Here is a 14,400-nt window from a genome sequence, read left to right as displayed (position 1 = left end):
AGTCCCATTCTACAACAGTGGCATCATGTAATATTTATCCTTTTGTGACCGGGATATTTCACTCAGCATAATGTTCTCCAGAGTCAACCATTTTGAATAATATTGCATGAGTTCCTTGTTTTTTAATGCTGTCTCTCAAAATTTATATGTCTCTAGTTCAAGAACAAATGACCAGAAACAATCGCAAACTGACTAGAATACTCTCTTGTTTCATTTCAAACTGCACAAGTAACTGATGGTCAGTATTCGGTCATCTCCTCTCCACTCACCCGAGCCAGAGGTAATAAATACTGTGTATTATGAGCACTCCTTTAATATGAGTGGGTGTAATATGAGTGACAGTTTATAATTTTTATTGGTTTTTCATTCATTCACATTATGTTTTATAAAACTATCAATTCCTTATTTTACATTGCTTTTCCCTTCACTCAGCAGTTAATAGCCTATTAACTATTTTTTTAAAAGAATTTAACTCACATCTCCTTCTCCCCATTCCTAGTAACTACCTAGAAATTATTAAATCTGAGCATAACCTTCTCTTAACTATTTATAGTAAAATTGTGATCCTTATACAAGGTTGTGTTTTGGGGACTGACTTGTGTCACTTAGTTTATTTTTCTCTAGATTCATCCATGTTAATGCATTCTTAAGTGAGCTATTTATAGTACTTTTTTCTACAATGAATCTTTGCAATCATGATAATATTGAACATTCACTGCATAAATATTTAACTTCTGAAATACTAATACTCAATGCTTTTTTGACTCATTATTGCTCAAAGTAATAGTATGCAGCTTGGTCATATTGGCCCACTTATGTTGGGCAGGATAAAATGTTTTTCCCATGTTCAGCAGGTAAAAACTATGATTTAAATATTTATACAATAGAGTACTATGCGGCACTGAAGAACAATGAATTTGTAAAACATTATACAGCATGGGGGACCCGGAAGCATATGCAGCACTGAAGAACAATGAACTTGTAAAACATTATACAGCATGGGGGACCCGGAAGCACATCAGGCTGAGTGAACTATCTCAGTCACAAAAAGACAAATTACTGCATAGCACCATTGGTCTGGCATGGAGGGCTGGGAGGAGAATATAATAAGAGTGGATAGATAATAACCATTGCATTTGAACAGATGAGAGAAAGAACTGTCTAAAAGGAATATATGATTAGGCATTGTATGTACTACAACAACCCAGAATAAGAGATAAATCATTACAAGGAGGACCAGGGAGTAAGGAGGTAGGTAATTGTGCAACAATGAATGACCTTTTTATTTTTAAATAAAAGGAACTGAGGGAGGGGGAGTAAGAGGGTTGGGGGTGCAATAATGAATGAATGAAAGTCTAACTTCTCTGTAAATGTTCATTAAAAACACAATTAAAATAAAATTTTATTTTAAAAAATACTGTATTATTAAATTAAAAGGTATTAAATGATGAAGGCCACAAGACAAAAAGTGAGAGATGAGGAGGAAACTACACTGAACTCTTGAGTCAGAAGTCCAAGACTTCAAGCTGAATATAGGGCCAGGCCTGCATGTAGGACCGAATATATAGGACCAAACCTGCTCAGTCTCTTCAGAACGTTCAGACCTCGAGAGATAAGAAGAGTCTGATGACTAGAGAATATGTCCAGGATGTGAAAACTGTGAACAGAGCTGGGAGAGAGGAAGAAGGCTCCTTTCCAAGCACAAACTCCAGTCACAGAAGAAGTCATCCACAGGTGCCCACTCCAGACGATGGACACTGGTGTCAGGAGTCCACAGTGAAGCTGGCTATCTCTGGAGGCACTCATGAGGCAGAAGCTAAGATACATGACCAGTTCCTCCCCTTGGCCTCCCTGTACCCAGGTCACTCTGTGCCTTGCTGTCCTCTTATCAGCAACACAGACTCTTTTTGATCAAACAGAAAGATGTAAACAAGACCTTCCATAGAAAGACAAGCATTACAGACACCAACAAGCCTTCGACCTTGGCAGAACAAACTGTCATAATCTCGAAGTTACAGTGTGCTGTGTCCGCCACAGGAAGCCCACTACCAAAAGCTATCAACAGAGTTTCAGGAGGAAACATAACATTCCAGCTTCAGAAAGTATCACTTGTGTCAGAGAGTTAACTGTGTTCCACAGGTTTTCAATAACAGAAGTTTCAAGGAGTAAAGAAGACCAAAAAAGAATTGATGCCTTTGAATTATGGTGCTGGTGAAAATTATTGAGAATAAAATAGACTGTCAGAAAATGAACAAATCTTCCTTGAAAGAATCATGGGCAGAATGATCTTTAGATGTTAAAATGATGAGACTTTATAGCACACATTTTGGAAGGGTTTTCAGGAGATTCAAGTTCCTGGAGGGTATCATGTTTGGTAAAGAAGAGAAATTGTGAAAATGAGGAAGACCACTTTTGAGATGCTCCCACAGGTTCAGACCAGATAGAGACATGGTTGTGAGGATGAAGCAAGACTGTTGCAGACCACTGCATGTGGAGTTGCTATGAATCAGGAATAACGAAGCACCTACAATGAAAAAGGATAAAAGATCATCAGCCATGCTTCCCAAGTAAGTCTAGGTGAACTCAAACCACTAAACCTTCAGTTAGTTACTGAGTGCATTAACCTGAGGGACTCCAGCTACCTCTCAAAGAACTGTGAGCTGGGCAAATACTTTATGTACACAGACATCATGTTACAATCATTTCCATTGGAGACTAGTATTGCATGAGAAGTTCTTCATGGATGAGCAAGGACTGAGTCTAAGAACATCTTAAGTGGCTGGAATATCAAGTATGGAGTCATATTAAAGTCGTTAGTAAATTACAGGGTCATTTTGGAGATAATTCACAATCACAAATTCCAACTTTTGAAAAACTGTATTTCAGATTCAAAATTCAAACCAGCACTCTTCTTCCTCTCTCTCTATTGCCCACCAATGTCATCATTCACTAATAACAGCGTGAAAGGCTGACCTTTTCACTCCTTGCCTCAGGAAAGTGGTTTCTCTTTAAATGGAACTCAGCCAACAGTTGCAGTTTCCAATACGAATTTCATACAAACAGTCCCTGAAACTTAAGGAATCTTTAAATCCCATTAAATAGCCCGTTTCCTTAGTAGCAATTTCTCTTGGGAAGGGATGTCTTCTATTCAAATGCCATGTTATGACAAGCATGACAGGCTTGATGGGGATCTGTTCTGACTCATGACATCGCTTAAATTAGGTTATGGGGAACATGTGTAGGCATTCTAAGAAAAGATCCTTGGGGCCCCAGCTCTATTATTTTTGTTAATAGCTTTGAATTATAACTGTCTTCTTATAGGAGACATGAACTCTGTTTCCATCCTGAGTACTTCTTATATGTTCTTATGTGTCTTACCACCAGAACTGGTTGGCCTACCCATATCACAGGCTAGCTTACAGATGGTCCCCTCTACCCCCTGTCTGTTATTCTACAAAGTAAGATAAGGTTGCCTCACCACCAAACCCTTGTTGCCATCCATTTGACCCCAAGAAATTGGCTCTTTGAGATAAATTAGCACATAAAATAAGTTCTTTAAGGCCAATCTGTCTCCTTATTTTATTTTCACAAAAATTTTAGGCAGAACTTAGTTGGTTGCAATTTAAAACACATACACAAATACACACACCCACACAATGACACAAAGTAGATTAATAAGGCAAATTTACTGACTCTAGAGGATTTTGAGACTTCATCTCACACACTTTGGGCATGTAGCCAGGAGGGACCAGACTTTGGAGAAGGATATTGTGCTTGGAAGGGTCGAGGGACTTCAGGGGAGAGGAAGACCCCAAACAAGATTCATTGACACAATAACTGATGTAATAAGGGTAGGTGTGTCTAAGACAGTGAGATTGGCTCAGGATAGAGCAGGGTTCAGAGCTATTGTACATAGGGTCACTATGAGTCGTAGTCTACTAAGCGGCACATAGCAACAACATAAAGAAAAACTAAGCTCTTCCCTCTCACCCCCTCTACCATGAAAAGCTACATATAGAAATGCAAATACCATTATTAAAATCTTAAATAACTCTTGTGTAGTCTGTAGAGTGTTGCATCATTATCCAAAAGACTGTGCATGTCAGATGGTCTAAATCCACCAGCAGCTCTAAGGAAGGAGAAAAATGGACAATTTTCTCCTATTTAGAGAATTCTGGTTGCCTAGTAGTAAGAAGCTGTGCTGCAATCCCAAAGCCACGTGTTTCAAATCCACCCGCTCCTCCATGGGATTTATTGCCTCAGAAAATGAAATGGGAGGGGAGAGAGTCAGCTATTTCATATCATACAACAGTCAGTCTGATTTGAAGGTGTACAAAAACAACCTCCTATTAATACTTGTAGCTTCAGAAACACAAGGGAGGATCTCTGTGAATCAGTTCAACTGATTTGGATCTGGTTTTGCTTTGATTACTCGGACTCAATTTCTCTCATCTCTTGGTTCTGCTTTCACTGGTATTGATATCATACTGAGGCATTCTCATGAAGAGCCTGTCAGCTGCGGGATCCATTTTTCCAACTGCAAGTCAATGAAAAGCAAAGTCTTCTCCAATACTGTTATGTGCCTTCAAGTCAACTTCAACTCACAATAACTCTGTAGGATGGAGAAGCTCCCATTTAGTTTCATAGGCTGTAATCTTTATGAGAATAGATTGACAGGTCTTTTCTCATGCTGGTGGGTTTGAACTACTGTCCTTTAGGACAGCAACCAGGTACTTAAGGATAGCAGCATCAGGACTCTTTTCCAACAAATCAGAGTTGCACTGGGGGAAAAGAATAAAATGCTCTGATCAATCATGCCTAGGTAACAAGTCCACCCTTAGAACTAGGAAGTAGATTCAACTCTACTTAGCTACCAAGATTAAGATAAGACTTCAGCGGTTTTCCAAAGGAAAATAAAAATGTTGATTTGAAAAGTAACGGTAATGAGTACTGTGAAGCCTAAGCAAGAGCCCAAATACAGTGAATATTGTTATAGGTAAGTGCTGTTGAGTCCTTTCCAAATTTAAGCAACTCTATTTAGAACTGAGCAAAATACTGTTATGTCCTATTCAATCTCCATAATTACACCATTTTTGAGCACGTTGTTGCAGGCACAATGTCAGTCCATCTTGTTAAATCTTCTTCTTTTTCTGATCTTCTACTTTGCCAAGCATGATGTCCAGCTGGGAGTGGTACCTCTTGACAAAATGTCTAAAATATATAAGTAATCTTGTGATCTTCACTTCTAAAAAGCAGTCTATTAGTATTTCTTCCCAAGAAAATTTGTGTATTATACAGCCCATGATGTATTCAAAATCTTTGCCAATATCATAATGCAAAAGTATCTTATTTGGGCCTTCCCTTTTATTGTTATATGTTTTCTTGTATATGAAGCAATTGAAAATAGCATGGATTGGGTTTAGGGACACTTCAATCCTCAAGTGACACTTTGCTTTCTAACACTTTTAAAAGGTTTTTATTTCTTGATTGCTAATTCCATAGGATTGCGTTTATTGACTATCAGGTCAGAACCAACCCATAGCTGAACCTCCAGTGAGTTTTCAGAGGCAATAATTCACGCGGGAGGAGATTGTGCATCATTCTCCTGCAGAGCTGCTGGTGGATTTGAACCATGTGCCTTTAAGATTGCAGTGCAACTTCTTGCCACTAGGTCACCAGAGATTGTGCTAAAGATTATTAAAAAATGACTAGAACAGTATGTTTACAGCGAACTTTGCAAACTGGGTTTAGAAGAGGCCATGGCAATAGGGACATTACAGCCAATATTACACGGATCTTGGCTGAATGCAGAGTGTACCTGAAGAAAAGTCTATCTCTATTTCATTGCCTATGCAAAGATTGAATATGTGGATCACAATAAATTATGCCTAATCTTCAGAAGAATGGGAATCCCAGAACACTTGATTGTGCTCATGTGAAACCTATGCTTGGACCAGGAATCAGTCATCAGAACAGAGCAAGGAAACACTGCATGCTTCAAAATCTGGAAAGGTATACATCAGGGATGCATCTTATCTCCATACCTTTTCAATCTATTTGAGGAACAGATTATTCTGGAGGTTGGACTCTGTGAGGAAGAATGTGGGTGGCATCAGAATTGGAGGAAGATCTATCAACAACTTGTGTTATGCACATGTTATACAACCTTGTTTTCTGAAACTGAGGAGGATCTCAAGCATTTATTTGCTGCAAAAGGTCAAAGACTGAAGTCTTCAATGTGGATTGAAGCTCAGCATCAAGAAAACACTGATTCTCGCCTCTGGGCTAATTGGAAGTATCATGATAGGCAAAGAAGAAATTGAAATTGTTAACAATTTCAACTTGCTTGATTCCACAATCAACTATTTTGGCAACAGCAGCCAAGAAATCAAAAGATGATACAGTGTTTATCCTTATGGGACTGATTTAGTTCACTTAGGATAATGCTCTCCAGTCCCTCCCAGTGACTTACAAAATCATTTTTCCTGCATGTTGGGTAATATTCCATATTGTGAATGTACCATAATTTCTCAATCCATTCGATTGTGGTTGGTCATTTGGGCTGTTTCTATGTTCTTGTGATGGTAAATTACACTGCTATGAACATTGGTGTACAAGTCTCCCTTTGTGTCTTAGTTCTCATTTTCTCAGAATATATTCCAAGCAATGGAATAGCTGGGTCATAATGAAATTTCTATGTGCTTTCTGATGAAATGCCAAACTACTATAAAACCATTATTGTATCTACAACCAGGAAAGGATACAATAGATGAATGGGAATCAAATCCCTATGCACATCCAAAAACTTCTCCAACAGGGTAAAAAGGGAAACCACAGACTAGGAAAAGTATTTGGTAATGACATGTCAGATAAGGGGCATATATCTAGAATTTTTTTTTAATTTCCATTCCTTTTTTAAAATTATTTCTTTTTCATTTCAATGAACATTTAGAGATTTTGGAATTCATTCATTGTTGCACTTTTCTCCCCACCCACTAACCCCCAACCCCACCCCCAGTTCGCTCCTCTCCTTGAAAAGCAAAAGAAAAAATACTTGAGCAACACAACAAGATAAAAGTAAACAACCCAATTGAAAAATGGGCACAGGATATGAACAGACACTTCACCAAAGAAGACATTCAGATGGCTAACAAGCACATGAAGAAGTGTTCAAAATTCGTAGCTCTAAGAGAGATGCAAATCAAAACAACTATGAGATATCATCTCACCCCAGTAAGGATAGCAAAAGTTAACAGAACAGCAAACAACAAATGCTGGCAAGGTTGTGGACAAATTGGAACCCTTATTCACTGTTGGTGGGAGTGTAAAATGGTGCAACCACTATGGAAGGCTCTATGGTGCTTTCTCAAAAAGTTGCAAATAGAAATACCATCTGACACAGCAGTTCTGCTACTGGGAATTTACTCTAAAGAAACCATAACTGCCACCCAAGCAGCTATATGTACACCCATGTTTATTGCATTTTTGTAAGCAATAGCAAAGAGCTGGAAACAACCAAAGTGCCCATCAACATATGAATGGATAGAGAAACTGTGGTATATTCACACAATGGAATACTATGCTGCATTGAAAAACAAGGAACTCATGAAATATTATGCAAAATGGATGACCCTGGAGGACATTATGTTGAGTGAAATATCAAAGGACAAATATTGCATAATGCCACTGTTGTAAAACGGGACTGACATAGGGGTTGTGGGGTGGCTGAGAAAGATGGAATACGTTATGTATACTTCATTGAAACAGATGAGAAAGAGAACTGTTTAAAAGGTATATATTATTAGGTATTATTGTCATGACAGGAGTCCAGAACGAAGTCTGCATAGTGGAGTGGACTTGGGGGGAAGGATTGTATAACAATGAAAAAAATTTTTTCTTTTACTTTTTAAAGAGAAGAACAAACTGGAGAGGAGGGTTGGGCAGGGAGGAAAGTGCTACAATGAATGAATGGGAATCCAAAATCTCTGTAAATTTTCATTAAAATAATAAATAATAATAATAATAAATAATAATAATATTGGGGGGAGAAAATAGTGGTGATGGTACAAGACAGGTCAGAGTTCCAATCTGCTGGTCATGAGGTCGTATGAGTTGTAGTCAGCTTGACAACATCTAACATCAACATTATTTAAAACATCTGGTTTCTGACACTCAAATGCTGATGTCTTCAAAGGAATTAAAATACCAGCTATGACAAGAAGCGTGAAGAAAATGGACACCAAGTTCAGACTGAAAAGACACAAATCTATAGATTAAAGATAATGTTCTCACTTCTTATTCGGTGGCAATACTTTGGAGGGGGAAAACTAATATTCAACATTCGCTATTTTTCAAATAATTTTGTGTGCATAGTAAAACAGAAATAAGGTTTTTAAAAAAAAATTATTGTAGAAATAAATAACTAGTAAAACGTGTATGAGGATCCAAGAGGGAACAGGGAGCACAGGGGTGGGGATGGATGGGCCATAATCATAGGGTCACACAGTTTGATGGAGGTGTGGGCTAAAGAAATGGGAAAGATGGGCTGTAAAAAACAATGTGTACGAACTTTGTAAGTAAACCAGCATAAAATTAAAAAAAAAAAAAGGAGAAAAAAAATTTTTTTAAACAGCTAACGACTAATTTCATTGGGAAAAATCTGCCGTCAGGGACCTCTCCAGAATGCTGAAAAGCAATGATATCAGTCTGGAGACTAAGTTGAGCCTGATCCAAACCATCGTCTTCACAATTACTTGCTATGCATCAGAGAACTGGACAAGGACTAAGGATGGTAGAAGAATCAATGGCTTTAAGTTGTGGTCCAGCATGAGACCACATGAAAACAAACAGGTCTGTCCTGGAAAGAGTGTAACCAAGCTGCTCCTTGGAGGACAGGATTGTGATGCTCTGGCTCTCATACTTTGCGTATGTTGCAAGGAGAAGGGCATCATACTTGGAAGGGGGAGGCACAGAGCAGGAAATGAAGACCCTAGATAAGATAGATTGACACAGTAACTGGGGTAATAGGGGTAGGTGTGCCAGAAATGGTGAGATTGGCTCAGGATAGGTCAAGTTCAGAGATATTGTACATAGGTTCAGTATGAGTTGCAAGCTACTTTATGGCATGTAGCAACAACAACATGGACACTAATTGTGCCTCCAAGGAAAACAAAATCCTTGACAATTTCAACGTTTCCCCCATTCATCATGGTGTTTTTTTAACAATATCTTTAGTATAGCTTGAACTTCTTCTTCATCCGACTGGTTCTTGAACATATGAGACTTTCTAAACTGGTGGACCATTGACCAGTTTGGGGGCGTTTGGGTGCCATGACTAAATTCTTTTCCCCTTCTTTGGTTATTTCCCATATCACTTGGTATGTTGCAAACAGAATCCTTCAATACTGCAGCTCAAGACTTGAATCAGCCTTTTCTCTCTCCTTCTTTGAGTACCTGGCGCTGACTGCCTCCTCTCTTCTTTGTCCTCCATTGTTACCTTGCTCCATGTACAGCCAACATCATGGGTTTCATAGACCTGAAAACCACCACCAGCCTTCAGATTCCCAATTACTACTAAGAGTATGTAGCAGTGTTTGAAGCCATCGTTAATTCCCCACCTGCTGACATGTATTGGTATAATCGCATCAAATCTTAGGAAAATGTCAGCCTGTCAGGAGTGAAGAAAGGTTTGGACAAGTATGGTCTTGTCAATATGGAAGACACCACAAGAAGTGGAGCTAGAGAAAACAAAGATGACAATGACATTGATCTCTGTAAGAAAGAGGAAAGTGAAGAGAGTAAGAAAGAACATCCTGAACAATATGAGTCAAAGAAAGCTAAGAAAAACCCTGTATTTGTTGCCAAGCCTTCAATTTTACTTGACATGGAGCCTTGGGATGATGAGATGGACGTGACAACATTGAAAGAGTGTGTTAGAAGTGTTCAAGAAGACAGCTTGGCCTGGGGCTCTTCTAAGCAAGTGCCAGTGGGATATGGAATTAATTAAGAAGCTTCAAACAGAGGATTATTGAAGTTGAGAGAGTTGGCACAGAAATGCTGGAAGAACAGATAACTGCTTTTGAAGACAATGGATGTCATTTTCGGTAAGATTAAAAATCCATCTGAATTCATCACTTAAAAGAAAAGCATAAAACAAACAAAAAAGGATTGAATATTTTTCTTCAGTTCTTTCCCTTTAGAATAATGAGTCTGTTCTTCTTTGTAGGCTTTATGACTCCAAGTCTTTACACATTTCATATAATTCTTTGCTTTGTCTTCTTGAGCCACCCTTTAGAACCTATTCAGATGTAATAAAATGTTTAGATGTAATCTAATGTTATACGGTTATTTCTTCCTTTCACTTCAGTAATCTACATTCAAAAGCATGTTCCAGAGTCTTTTCTGACATCCATGTCAAACATGATGACATGCATGATGACTTTCTCCTTTCTTCATGTATAATGTCCTTGTTCTCATTCCACACGGTTTTCTTCTATTATTTTATTTTATATTGGTTCACTCACAAAATTCACATACATTGTGAGTCACACTATTCTTTATTCATATTGTGTTTCATACAATCATCCCCGTGCATTATGCTTCACAAAATCAATCACCATTGGACCTTCCCTATCATTACCCAATCTTCTCAGACCCTCATTGGATCCTTCCCATTTCCTTCACCTCTTCTCTCCTCTCACTAAATTGTGTAAACCTGTTGTTTCACCCCTACCTGTTCTCCCCCATCTGCTCCTACCTCTTTCCCCCTTGAGTCCCCGTATGTTTTACTAGTTATCCTTCTATTTTTACAATAATGGTCTTATGAAGTATTTGTCCTTATGAAGTTGAGTTAGTTCACTAAGTGTAATGCTCTCCAGGCTCTTCCAAGTTATGTAGTATATTTTGAAATTATTGCTCCTGAGTGCTACATAGTATTCCACTGTATGAATGTACCAGAATTTCTCAACCCATTCAGAAGTAGTTGGACATTTGTACTGTTTCCATGATCTTGAAATGGTGAATAATGTTGCTATAAACATTGGTGTACAGATCTCTATTTTTCTAACTTCCTTGGGTTATATTCCTAGTAGTGAAATAGTTGAGTCATAAGGAGTTTCTATGTTCAACTTTTTGAAGAAACACCAAACTATCTTCCAAAGTCGTTACACCATTTTACAATCCCACCAAGTCTATGAGAGATCACACCTTTTAACATCCTCGCTAACATTTATTGCTTGCTGCCACTGCTACTGCAGTTAGATGGTATCTCATAGTGATTTTGATTTACATCTCTCTTACTGCCAGTGATTTTGAGCATTTATTCATGTGTCTGTTGGCTATCCAAATGTCTTTCTCTGTAAAAAGCCTTTCCATGTCTTTTGCCTATTTTGTAATTGGGTTATCAGTATTTTTCTTCTGGAGGCCCAGGCCATAGCTTTTTTGATCTTTTTTCACTAGTGTTTCATTTATTCTTGAAATTATTACTAAATCTAGCAGAAAATACTCAAGGTGGTACTTTGGCTTTGATGGGATTGGTCCCTAATGTTGAGTTTTTCCATTGTTTCTTTCCACAGGTGAAATTGATTTGGTTGCTGTGTGTGCTATCCAGTGAGATCCACATGTGGAATTACCTTGAATGTTCTTTAAAAATATATTCTTAATGAGTCAGTCATTGGTCTGATAAAACTCTATCGTGTGATCTCTGATGTCATTTCCATCCCCATAGTCATAGTTTTCAACTGTTGATAATTCTTGCTTCTAAAGTTTTCATTCCAACCGCTAGTAATTACCCATGCATTTGATTACATGTTTAATCAATTTCAGACAAAAAAGTTGTTAAAGAATGTTTAATTTGTATAATTTTGACATTAGCAATTGTTATTGTTGTTACATGCCATGGAATCAACCACGACTCACAGTAACTCTGAAAAATGGCTCTGAATCTTACCTAACCCCAATACCACAGTCACTGTGTCAATTTATCTCATCGAGGGTCTCCCTCTCTTTCAAGCACAATGACCTTCTCCAAAGACTGGCCCCTCCTGACAACAAGTATGTGAGATTAAGTTTCAATATCCTTGTGTCCTAAGAGTACCTTGGTTTCATTTTCTCCAGGATAGACCTATTTCTTCTTAGAAGTCCGTGGTATGTTCAGTACTCTACTCTTGCATCACAATGTTCTTCTACTATCATCCTTAGTCCTGAGAAGTCCATGACTTGGATCAGGTACACTTTAATCTTTAGAGTGACATTGTTGCTATTTAGCACTCTTGGAGAAGTCCTGCAAAGCAGATTTTCCAAATGCAACTTGTGTTTTTATTTCCTGACTGCTGGTACCAAAAATATTGATTGTGGATCTAAGCAAGATGAAATCTCTAACCAATTCAATCCTCTGCATCTGTCATGATACTGCCTATTGACCCAGTGGTGAGGATTTTTGTTTTATTGATGCTGAGATGAATCCATATTGAAAGCTATAGTTCTTAATCTTCTGCAGCAACTGTTGAACTTCTGTTCAACTCCTCCTTATTTTTCAACAAACAAGATTTCTCCATCTATATAACATAGGCTGTTGATAAGTCTTCCTCCAATCCTGATATCACAATCTTCTTCTTCTTAAAGCCCAGCTTCTCTAATGAGCTGTTCAGCAAGTAGATTGAAAAGTATGGAGATTGTTACATAAATGTGTAGGCATATGGATATTATCCTACTGCTGGCAGTTTTGTACTTTAGGATAGGTCTTAAATCATTCTTCTGGTGAAGAATGTCCTTCCATCCTTCCTCAATTGGTCATTCCCAGCATAGTAAATCATGTGATTTCTCATTCAAAATGAGCAATGCCAGTCCATTTCACCTCATTAATGCCTAGGAGCACTGGTGGTGCAATGGTTAAGCACTCATATGCTAACCAAAATGTTAGCAATTAAAACTCTCCAGCTACTTTGTGGGAATAAGGCTATGGCCATCTGCATCTGTAAAGATTTAAAGCCTTGGAAACACCCATGAGACTCGTCTAAATCTAATCTGTCCTGTAGGGTTACTTTGAGTAAGAATCAACATCAATGGGTTTGGGTTTTGTTTTTTAAATGGTGGGTTTATTTTGTGGGGTTTTTAAAAATTCACTGTAGCACCTTTTCTCCCCCTCTTCCTCAGTCCTCTCTGCAATGCACCCCTTGTTCTAGATTGTTCTCATACATATAATGCATAATCATATATTCCTTTTGGACAGCTCTTCCCCTCATCTGTTCTAATACAGTGTTCATTATCTATCCACTCTTTCTCCCTTTCCTTCCCAAGCTCCCCCCACCTATGTCTGTCCTACTTTAAAACAGTAGTTGCATTGGGAAAGTTAGCTGTAAGGAACCTCTCCAGAGGACTGGAGACTAAGGCTCACATGATCCAGGCTATCATCTTCTCAGTTGCATGCTATACGTTAGAGAGCTAGACAGTGACTAGGGATGATTAAAAGAGAATTGATGCTTTTGAGTTATGGTGCTGGAGAAGAGTGTTGAATATACCATGGGCTGCTAGGAGAACAAACAGGTTTGTCCTGGAGAGGGTGAAACCGGGCTGTTCCTTGGATTCAAGGATTCTGAAGTTTCATCTGACATACTTTGGGCGTGTTGCAAGGAGGGACCAGTTTTTGGAGAGGGACATCATGTTTGGGAGAGCAAAGGGATGGCATGGGAGACAAAGACCCTCAATGAGATGGATGGATTCATCGATTGGGATAGTGGGAGTGAGTGTGTTGGAGACAGTGATATTGGCACAGGATAGAGCAGAATTTAGGGCTCGCTGTGAGTCTCAAACGACTCGATGGCACATAACAACAACAACAACAGTGGTATGCAGCATTTGTCCTATTGTGGCTGACATATTTCACTCAGCATAATGTTAAAGCTCCCCTACATTGTGCAATGTTTTACTATTTTGTTGTTTTCAATGGTGCATGGTATTCTGTTGTGTGAATGTAGCATGGCTTTTTTTATTCATCACTTTGTTTATGGGAACTTGGGTTCTTCCATCTCTTTTGTGAATAATTGGGAGATCACATGGCTGAGGAAGAACAAGCAAAAGAAATAGTAGGAAGGAATAAGGTTCAAGAGGTTCTAGTGACTGTGGAAGAAACATTAAATAAGCCCTTGTTAAAAAGTTATAAGGACTTCCTTAGCAATAGCAATAAGGCAAGAGAAAGAAATAAGAGGTATCCAAATTAACAAAAAGGAGATAAAATTATCTCTCTATGCAGATGATATGATAGTTTACTTAGAAAACCCTAAAGACTCAGTAAGAAAACTACTGGACATAGTTGATCAATTCAGCAAAATGGCAGGATACAAGATCAACATACAAAAATCAATTGGATTTCTCTACAGTAAAAAAGAGAATGTAGAACTGGGG

The 14,400-nt window shown here is 38.3% G+C and overlaps 1 pseudogene; it reads left to right on the top strand.

The window, feature by feature from the left end:
• The window catches only part of LOC102859351, a 50,974-nt pseudogene extending 40,867 nt beyond the window's left edge, over positions 1-10,107 (top strand).
• The last annotated feature ends 4,293 nt before the right edge of the window (positions 10,108-14,400 follow it).

Source organism: Elephantulus edwardii, unplaced genomic scaffold (genome assembly GCF_000299155.1).
Source record: "Elephantulus edwardii isolate Elephantulus edwardi_28Jun2011 unplaced genomic scaffold, EleEdw1.0 scaffold00177, whole genome shotgun sequence".
NCBI classification, from domain to species: Eukaryota; Metazoa; Chordata; class Mammalia; order Macroscelidea; family Macroscelididae; genus Elephantulus; species Elephantulus edwardii.
This window is presented reverse-complemented; position numbering and strand designations above follow the sequence as displayed.